Raw genomic sequence first — 9,899 nt, forward strand, 5'->3', positions numbered from 1 at the left:
ACGAGCACCAGCTATCCTGAGGGAAACTTCGGAGGGAACCAGCTACTAGATGGTTCGATTAGTCTTTCGCCCCTATACCCAGCTCCGACGATCGATTTGCACGTCAGAATCGCTACGGACCTCCATCAGGGTTTCCCCTGACTTCGTCCTGGCCAGGCATAGTTCACCATCTTTCGGGTCCCAACGTGTACGCTCTAGGTGCGCCTCACCTCGCAATGAGGACGAGACGCCCCGGGAGTGCGGAGGCCGCCGCCCCGTGAAGGGCGGGGAAGCCCCATCCTCCCTCGGCCCGCGCAAGGCGAGACCTTCACTTTCATTACGCCTTTAGGTTTCGTACAGCCCAATGACTCGCGCACATGTTAGACTCCTTGGTCCGTGTTTCAAGACGGGTCGTGAAATTGTCCAAAGCTGAAGCGCCGCTGACGGGAGCGATTATTCCGCCCGAGAGCATCCCGAGCCAACAGCGGCGCGGGTCCGGGGCCGGGCCAGGTAGGTCCGTCATCCGGGAAGAACCGCGCGCGCTTGCCGGGAGCCCGAGCGCCCAAAGGGGCGAATCGACTCCTCCAGATATACCGCCGAGCAGCCAGCCAGGACACCGGGGCTCTGCCCAACAGACGCGAACCGAGGCCCGCGGAAGGACAGGCTGCGCACCCGGGCCGTAGGCCGGCACCCAGCGGGTCGCGACGTCCTACTAGGGGAGAAGTGCGGCCCACCGCACACCGGAACGGCCCCACCCCGCGGCGAGTGGAAAGGCAACCGGACACGACCCCGCCGCGGATTGCTCCGCGCGGGCGGCCGGCCCCATCTGCCGAGGGCGGGGGCCAGTGGCCGGATGGGCGTGAATCTCACCCGTTCGACCTTTCGGACTTCTCACGTTTACCCCAGAACGGTTTCACGTACTTTTGAACTCTCTCTTCAAAGTTCTTTTCAACTTTCCCTCACGGTACTTGTTCGCTATCGGTCTCGTGGTCATATTTAGTCTCAGATGGAGTTTACCACCCACTTGGAGCTGCACTCTCAAGCAACCCGACTCGAAGGAGAGGTCCCGCCGACGCTCGCACCGGCCGCTACGGGCCTGGCACCCTCTACGGGCCGTGGCCTCATTCAAGTTGGACTTGGGCTCGGCGCGAGGCGTCGGGGTAGTGGACCCTCCCAAACACCACATGCCACGACAGGCGGCAGCCTGCGGGGTTCGGTGCTGGACTCTTCCCTGTTCGCTCGCCGCTACTGGGGGAATCCTTGTTAGTTTCTTTTCCTCCGCTTAGTAATATGCTTAAATTCAGCGGGTAGTCTCGCCTGCTCTGAGGTCGTTGTACGAGGTGTCGCACGCCACACCGCCAGCCGGCTGTGCACGCTACCGAGAAAGTACCGGTATGCGAACCGCCAGGCGACGGGCGCGCATCGCACGTTTAAGGAGACGCGGCCGGCCACACAGGCGACCACGACACTCCCACGTCTCCGAAGCGGGACAAACGCCGCGCGCTTCAGTATACGTAGCCGACCCTCAGCCAGACGTGGCCCGGGAACGGAATCCATGGACCGCAATGTGCGTTCGAAACGTCGATGTTCATGTGTCCTGCAGTTCACATGTCGACGCGCAATTTGCTGCGTTCTTCATCGACCCACGAGCCGAGTGATCCACCGTCCTGGGTGATCTTTTCCTTTTCAGTCTCCCACTGTCTCTTTCAAGACAGTAGCATTTGCGGGACTGAGGCGTCTGACGGCCCCTGTTCCACTATTTTTTTTGTGTCCAACGGCCTCACAGCCGATGGGCGTCGTACGGCTCCACACCGGAGCGGACAGGCACTCGGGCGAACGTCATTCAAAACCGGCGCCAGGCGCCAGGTACCGCAGGCCAGCCGCTCCAGAGCTTCAGCGCTCGTACCACACAACAACAACACTTCCGCTAGTTTTGAGAGGCACGCGTGGTTCCGCACGCGGCGCACGGCCACTGCCGTACAGGTAGCGTGTTGCGCGACACGACACGCACATCGAAAGACATGCAGTCTAGTCGGTAATGATCCTTCCGCAGGTTCACCTACGGAAACCTTGTTACGACTTTTACTTCCTCTAAATGATCAAGTTTGGTCATCTTTCCGGTAGCATCGGCAACGACAGAGTCGATGCCGCGTACCAGTCCGAAGACCTCACTAAATCATTCAATCGGTAGTAGCGACGGGCGGTGTGTACAAAGGGCAGGGACGTAATCAACGCGAGCTTATGACTCGCGCTTACTGGGAATTCCTCGTTCATGGGGAACAATTGCAAGCCCCAATCCCTAGCACGAAGGAGGTTCAGCGGGTTACCCCGACCTTTCGGCCTAGGAAGACACGCTGATTCCTTCAGTGTAGCGCGCGTGCGGCCCAGAACATCTAAGGGCATCACAGACCTGTTATTGCTCAATCTCGTGCGGCTAGAAGCCGCCTGTCCCTCTAAGAAGAAAAGTAATCGCTGACAGCACGAAGGATGTCACGCGACTAGTTAGCAGGCTAGAGTCTCGTTCGTTATCGGAATTAACCAGACAAATCGCTCCACCAACTAAGAACGGCCATGCACCACCACCCACCGAATCAAGAAAGAGCTATCAATCTGTCAATCCTTCCGGTGTCCGGGCCTGGTGAGGTTTCCCGTGTTGAGTCAAATTAAGCCGCAGGCTCCACTCCTGGTGGTGCCCTTCCGTCAATTCCTTTAAGTTTCAGCTTTGCAACCATACTTCCCCCGGAACCCAAAAGCTTTGGTTTCCCGGAGGCTGCCCGCCGAGTCATCGGAGGAACTGCGGCGGATCGCTGGCTGGCATCGTTTATGGTTAGAACTAGGGCGGTATCTGATCGCCTTCGAACCTCTAACTTTCGTTCTTGATTAATGAAAACATACTTGGCAAATGCTTTCGCTTCTGTTCGTCTTGCGACGATCCAAGAATTTCACCTCTAACGTCGCAATACGAATGCCCCCGCCTGTCCCTATTAATCATTACCTCGGGTTCCGAAAACCAACAAAATAGAACCGAGGTCCTATTCCATTATTCCATGCACACAGTATTCAGGCGGGCTTGCCTGCTTTAAGCACTCTAATTTGTTCAAAGTAAACGTGCCGGCCCACCGAGACACTCAACAAAGAGCACCCTGGTAGGATTTAAACGGGGTCCGCCTCGGGACGCGAAAGCACCCCTTCGGCTCGCCCCACCGGCAGGACGTCCCACGATACATGCCAGTTAAACACCGACGGGCGGTGAACCAACAGCGTGGGACACAAATCCAACTACGAGCTTTTTAACCGCAACAACTTTAATATACGCTATTGGAGCTGGAATTACCGCGGCTGCTGGCACCAGACTTGCCCTCCAATAGATACTCGTTAAAGGATTTAAAGTGTACTCATTCCGATTACGGGGCCTCGGATGAGTCCCGTATCGTTATTTTTCGTCACTACCTCCCCGTGCCGGGAGTGGGTAATTTGCGCGCCTGCTGCCTTCCTTGGATGTGGTAGCCGTTTCTCAGGCTCCCTCTCCGGAATCGAACCCTGATTCCCCGTTACCCGTTACAACCATGGTAGGCGCAGAACCTACCATCGACAGTTGATAAGGCAGACATTTGAAAGATGCGTCGCCGGTACGAGGACCGTGCGATCAGCCCAAAGTTATTCAGAGTCACCAAGGCAAACGGACCAGACAAGCCAATCCGATTGGTTTTGATCTAATAAAAGCGTCCCTTCCATCTCTGGTCGGGACTCTGTTTGCATGTATTAGCTCTAGAATTACCACAGTTATCCAAGTAACGTGGGTACGATCTAAGGAACCATAACTGATTTAATGAGCCATTCGCGGTTTCACCTTAATGCGGCTTGTACTGAGACATGCATGGCTTAATCTTTGAGACAAGCATATGACTACTGGCAGGATCAACCAGGGAGCTGCGTCAACTAGAGCTGAGCAGCCGGCCGCCCGGGAGTGTGTCCCGGGGGCCCGCGCGAACACGCAAGCGTCCGCTCAATTATTCTGCAAACAGGAGGAGGCCGAGCTCCCCTGCACGATACACCTCGAAACCCTCTCAGGTCCCGGCGGCGCGCAGCGCCGTCCTAGGTACTTGGTCGGTTTCGAGAGAGGCGCAATCGCCCGGAGTTAGGCGAGTAGACGGTTTTAGTGCGAACACCCTTGCTCCCAACTGAGCTTGCCGCTGCCGACAGAGGCCCGGGAGCGTGCTGTCGTGGCATTGCCGGCGGGAGACAACACGCGCCACCTATGGTGACCGGCAGCTCCAACGCCAGCGCCACACAAGGGCAAAGCCCCACTTGGGTGCAGAAGCGAACTCTCCCAGCACAGCGCACGCGCCAACACGTCCGCACAACTGCGATACAAACCACCTGCGAGAACCGCTGGGGCGACCGAGCAGCAGACGGCGTCGCGGCGCCGAGTGCCAGGCGGCGGCGCATCCTCAACGCACACAGTCCTCAATCAGACCAGCACACTGCAGATGTCCACCGCGCTTCGCACCGGGCTCGGCTGAACCAACTTTGGCCGCCAGGCGCCGCGTGCAGGGTGCGCCGCAGCGTAGCTGCGCCGCCTGCCGGGCCCGTCGGCTGGCGCTCCTGCCACTCGGCGCCCCCCACCAGCCGCCTGTTGCGCGTGCGCCCACGCAGCGCGCGGCCAACACGCCGGGCGGCCCCCCTTCACCGGCCGGGAACAGTCCCACCAAGCCACCGCCGCGTATCGCTTCATACCCACATGGGCCTAGTCACGCGTGTGGATGTGGCGGGTACCGCTGAAACAACCGGTTAATAGCTGTACCGATCGTCGCCATCACAGATTCACCTCCAGCGTGAACAACCGCTCAACAACGGATTTCCAGTTCATTTGCGTATCTTGGGCAGTAAACGTAGATGTCCACCTACATTTGCGAATTCAACAATTCTTGCATGCCAGGATGTCATGTGTCACGACACGCTACATCAGACCACATACACACTGCGACATGTGCAGAAGAGAACACGTGGAAGGTGGCCCGCGCACGTATGCGATGTACCTTCCGCGATCCACTGTCAACCGGCATCTGCGGCATGTCCCAGATATGGAACGCGGTCCACCAGGGTAGCACTTTGTGTGAGGCAATACGACAAAGTCGGAATACACGCGTCACTACATCAGACGGCTCACGCTGACCTGACCTGACCTGACTCACCGCACCACCACCCCCAGCGACCCAGGGTGACATACAATGCGTTCGTACGTTCCTCCCACACGCCTCTACGGCGTACCACAGTGCAACCTAGCTGTTATTGGGAGACGAGACAAGTAGCATCAAGCACAACATATGGAAATTGAGATTCGACACCGTTGGGCACAGCCAGCGTACGGTCACACGTATCACACTACTTCACTCTGTACGTAACGACCGATGATCGGTACAGCGTGTGGGTTACGCGTACGACATCAGCGGACAATGGACACAGACCATACCACGACGTACACTGAGGGCGTCGACATCTGAATGCAACTGAACAGCTGCGAGGCTCATTTAACACTCAAACGCCAGACCGACCAGCTTGAGAGGACAGAGACACAAAGAGGGGGACAGAGGGGGACAGAGGGGGGGGAGGGGGGGGGGTCGGCGATATAGTCCTATTGCAGTACAATTGACAGTGGATAGCAGGAATATGTGGAAAGTAAGCAACACTCGCAAGACATCTACATGAGGATAACAACGACACCAGAGATTCCGAGCAGTGAACTATGTTAGGCAAAGGGACAACGTGGGTTAGGTTAAGGGACAACGTGGGTTAGGTTAAGGGACAACGTGGGTTAGGTTAAGGGGACAACGTGGGTTAGGTTAAGGGACAACGTGGGTTAGGTTAAGGGACAACGTGGGTTAGGTTAAGGGACAACGTGGGTTAGGTTAAGGGACAACGTGGGTTAGGTTAAGGGACAACGTGGGTTAGGTTAAGGACAACGTGGGTTAGGTTAAGGGACAACGTGGGTTAGGTTAAGGGACAACGTGGGTTAGGTTAAGGGACAACGTGGGTTAGGTTAAGGGACAACGTGGGTTAGGTTAAGGGACAACGTGGGTTAGGTTAAGGGACAACGTGGGTTAGGTTAAGGGACAACGTGGGTTAGGTTAAGGGGACAACGTGGGTTAGGTTAAGGGACAACGTGGGTTAGGTTAAGGGACAACGTGGGTTAGGTTAAGGGACAACGTGGGTTAGGTTAAGGGACAACGTGGGTTAGGTTAAGGGACAACGTGGGTTAGGTTAAGGGACAACGTGGGTTAGGTTAAGGGACAACGTGGGTTAGGTTAAGGGACAACGTCGGTTAGGTTAAGGGACAACGTCGGTTAGGTTAAGGGACAACGTCGGTTAGGTTAAGGGACAACGTCGGTTAGGTTAAGGGACAACGTCGGTTAGGTTAAGGGACAACGTCGGTTAGGTTAAGGGACAACGTCGGTTAGGTTAAGGGACAACGTGGGTTAGGTTAAGGGACAACGTGGGTTAGGTTAAGGGACAACTTGAGTTAGGTTAAGGGACAACTTGAGTTAGGTTAAGGGACAAATTGAGTTAGGTTAAGGGACAAATTGAGTTAGGTTAAGGGACAAATTGAGTTAGGTTAAGGGGACAAATTGAGTTAGGTTAAGGGACAAATTGAGTTAGGTTAAGGGACAAATTGAGTTAGGTTAAGGGACAAATTGAGTTAGGTTAAGGGACAAATTGAGTTAGGTTAAGGGACAAATTGAGTTAGGTTAAGGGACAACTTGAGTTAGGTTAAGGGACAACTTGAGTTAGGTTAAGGGACAACTTGAGTTAGGTTAAGGGACAACTTGAGTTAGGTTAAGGGACAACTTGAGTTAGGTTAAGGGACAACTTGAGTTAGGTTAAGGGACAACTTGAGTTAGGTTAAGGGACAACTTGAGTTAGGTTAAGGGACAACTTGAGTTAGGTTAAGGGACAACTTGAGTTAGGTTAAGGGACAACTTGAGTTAGGTTAAGGGACAACTTGAGTTAGGTTAAGGGACAACTTGAGTTAGGTTAAGGGACAACTTGAGTTAGGTTAAGGGACAACTTGAGTTAGGTTAAGGGACAACTTGAGTTAGGTTAAGGGACAACTTGAGTTAGGTTAAGGGACAACTTGAGTTAGGTTAAGGGACAAACTTGAGTTAGGTTAAGGGACAACTTGAGTTAGGTTAAGGGACAACTTGAGTTAGGTTAAGGGACAACGTGGGTTAGGTTAAGGGACAAATTGAGTTAGGTTAAGGGACAACTTGAGTTAGGTTAAGGGACAACTTGAGTTAGGTTAAGGGACAACTTGAGTTAGGTTAAGGGACAACTTGAGTTAGGTTAAGGGACAACTTGAGTTAGGTTAAGGGACAACTTGAGTTAGGTTAAGGGACAACTTGAGTTAGGTTAAGGGACAACTTGAGTTAGGTTAAGGGACAACTTGAGTTAGGTTAAGGGACAACTTGAGTTAGGTTAAGGGACAACTTGAGTTAGGGTTAAGGGACAACTTGAGTTAGGTTAAGGGACAACTTGAGTTAGGTTAAGGGACAACTTGAGTTAGGTTAAGGGACAACTTGAGTTAGGTTAAGGGACAACTTGAGTTAGGTTAAGGGACAACTTGAGTTAGGTTAAGGGACAACTTGAGTTAGGTTAAGGGACAACTTGAGTTAGGTTAAGGGACAACTTGAGTTAGGTTAAGGGACAACTTGAGTTAGGTTAAGGGACAACTTGAGTTAGGTTAAGGGACAACTTGAGTTAGGTTAAGGGACAACTTGAGTTAGGTTAAGGGACAACTTGAGTTAGGTTAAGGGACAACTTGAGTTAGGTTAAGGGACAACTTGAGTTAGGTTAAGGGACAACTTGAGTTAGGTTAAGGGACAACTTGAGTTAGGTTAAGGGACAACTTGAGTTAGGTTAAGGGACAAATTGAGTTAGGTTAAGGGACAAATTGAGTTAGGTTAAGGACAAATTGAGTTAGGTTAAGGGACAAATTGAGTTAGGTTAAGGGACAAATTGAGTTAGGTTAAGGGACAAATTGAGTTAGGTTAAGGGACAAATTGAGTTAGGTTAAGGGACAAATTGAGTTAGGTTAAGGGACAAATTGAGTTAGGTTAAGGGACAAATTGAGTTAGGTTAAGGGACAAATTGAGTTAGGTTAAGGGACAAATTGAGTTAGGTTAAGGGACAAATTGAGTTAGGTTAAGCGATAATCTGGTACAGCCACAGTTAGGTTAAGCGATAATCTGGTACAGCCACAGTTAGGTTAAGCGATAATCTGGTACAGCCACAGTTAGGTTAAGCGATAATCTGGTACAGCCACAGTTAGGTTAAGCGATAATCTGGTACAGCCACAGTTAGGTTAAGCGATAAACTGGTACAGCCACAGTTAGGTTAAGCGATAAACTGGTACAGCCACAGTTAGGTTAAGCGATAAACTGGTACAGCCACAGTTAGGTTAAGCGATAAACTGGTACAGCCACAGTTAGGTTAAGCGATAAACTGGTACAGCCACAGTTAGGTTAAGCGATAAACTGGTACAGCCACAGTTAGGTTAAGCGATAAACTGGTACAGCCACAGTTAGGTTAAGCGATAAACTGGTACAGCCACAGTTAGGTTAAGCGATAAACTGGTACAGCCACAGTTAGGTTAAGCGATAAACTGGTACAGCCACAGTTAGGTTAAGCGATAAACTGGTACAGCCACAGTTAGGTTAAGCGATAAACTGGTACAGCCACAGTTAGGTTAAGCGATAATCTGGTACAGCCACAGTTAGGTTAAGCGATAATCTGGTAACAGCCACAGTTAGGTTAAGCGATAAACTGGTACAGCCACAGTTAGGTTAAGCGATAATCTGGTACAGCCACAGTTAGGTTAAGCGATAATCTGGTACAGCCACAGTTAGGTTAAGCGATAAACTGGTACAGCCACAGTTAGGTTAAGCGATAAACTGGTACAAGCCACAGTTAGGTTAAGCGATAAACTGGTACAGCCACAGTTAGGTTAAGCGATAAACTGGTACAGCCACAGTTAGGTTAAGCGATAAACTGGTACAGCCACAGTTAGGTTAAGCGATAAACTGGTACAGCCACAGTTAGGTTAAGCGATAAACTGGTACAGCCACAGTTAGGTTAAGCGATAAACTGGTACAGCCACAGTTAGGTTAAGCGATAAACTGGTACAGCCACAGTTAGGTTAAGCGATAAACTGGTACAGCCACAGTTAGGTTAAGCGATAACTGGTACAGCCACAGTAGGTTAGCGATAAACTGGTACAGCCACAGTTAGGTTTAAGCGATAAACTGGTACAGCCACAGTTAGGTTAAGCGATAAACTGGTACAGCCACAGTTAGGTTAAGCGATAAACTGGTACAGCCACAGTTAGGTTAAGCGATAAACTGGTACAGCCACAGTTAGGTTAAGCGATAAACTGGTACAGCCACAGTTAGGTTAAGCGATAAACTGGTACAGCCACAGTTAGGTTAAGCGATAAAACTGGTACAGCCACAGTTAGGTTAAGCGATAAACTGGTACAGCCACAGTTAGGTTAAGCGATAAAGTTGGTTAAATTTGGTATTGTGTGGGAAGGGGGCAGAGAGAGAGGGGGGGGGGGGGTGGATAGTGGTGGCAGTACACGGATGCCTGAGTCACCGTCAGATACGTCACGTCGGTTCGATGCTTGTAGCAAGAGGCTGGCGGATGTGTGTCTCTCACTTCTGCAATTTTTCATGTGGTATAACACGAGGGGCGGGGGGATGATATTTGGTGCCCCTCTGTGTAGGATGTGTGTTGGTGGTGTTGATTTATCTGAGCAATGGTAGTTGTCGGAGGAGTGGGGTATTGTGCTTTTATAGGTGGACCTACTGCTCTGGTTATCATAGTGTCGACGGTGCAATGTGGCAGAGAAACACGCGATCTAGTGT

At 51.8% G+C, this 9,899-nt stretch overlaps 3 non-coding genes across 3 annotated transcripts in view; all 3 read right to left on the reverse strand.

Moving 5' to 3' along the window:
* The window catches only part of LOC126333669 (large subunit ribosomal RNA), a 4,222-nt gene extending 2,912 nt beyond the window's left edge, over window positions 1-1,310 (reverse strand). Inside the window, exon 1 of the ribosomal RNA XR_007564329.1 lies at window positions 1-1,310. This exon is cut by the window's left edge and continues 2,912 nt beyond it. This is a non-coding gene — a ribosomal RNA (large subunit ribosomal RNA).
* A 188-nt stretch (window positions 1,311-1,498) lies between these two features.
* LOC126333670 (5.8S ribosomal RNA) lies at window positions 1,499-1,653 on the reverse strand. The gene has a single exon (XR_007564330.1). It is a non-coding gene; the product is annotated as a 5.8S ribosomal RNA (ribosomal RNA).
* A 362-nt stretch (window positions 1,654-2,015) lies between these two features.
* On the reverse strand, window positions 2,016-3,908 carry LOC126333673 (small subunit ribosomal RNA). Its single transcript, XR_007564332.1, has one exon. It is a non-coding gene; the product is annotated as a small subunit ribosomal RNA (ribosomal RNA).
* Between the last annotated feature and the right edge of the window lie 5,991 nt (window positions 3,909-9,899).

Source organism: Schistocerca gregaria, unplaced genomic scaffold (assembly GCF_023897955.1).
Source record: "Schistocerca gregaria isolate iqSchGreg1 unplaced genomic scaffold, iqSchGreg1.2 ptg001628l, whole genome shotgun sequence".
NCBI classification, from domain to species: domain Eukaryota; kingdom Metazoa; phylum Arthropoda; class Insecta; order Orthoptera; family Acrididae; genus Schistocerca; species Schistocerca gregaria.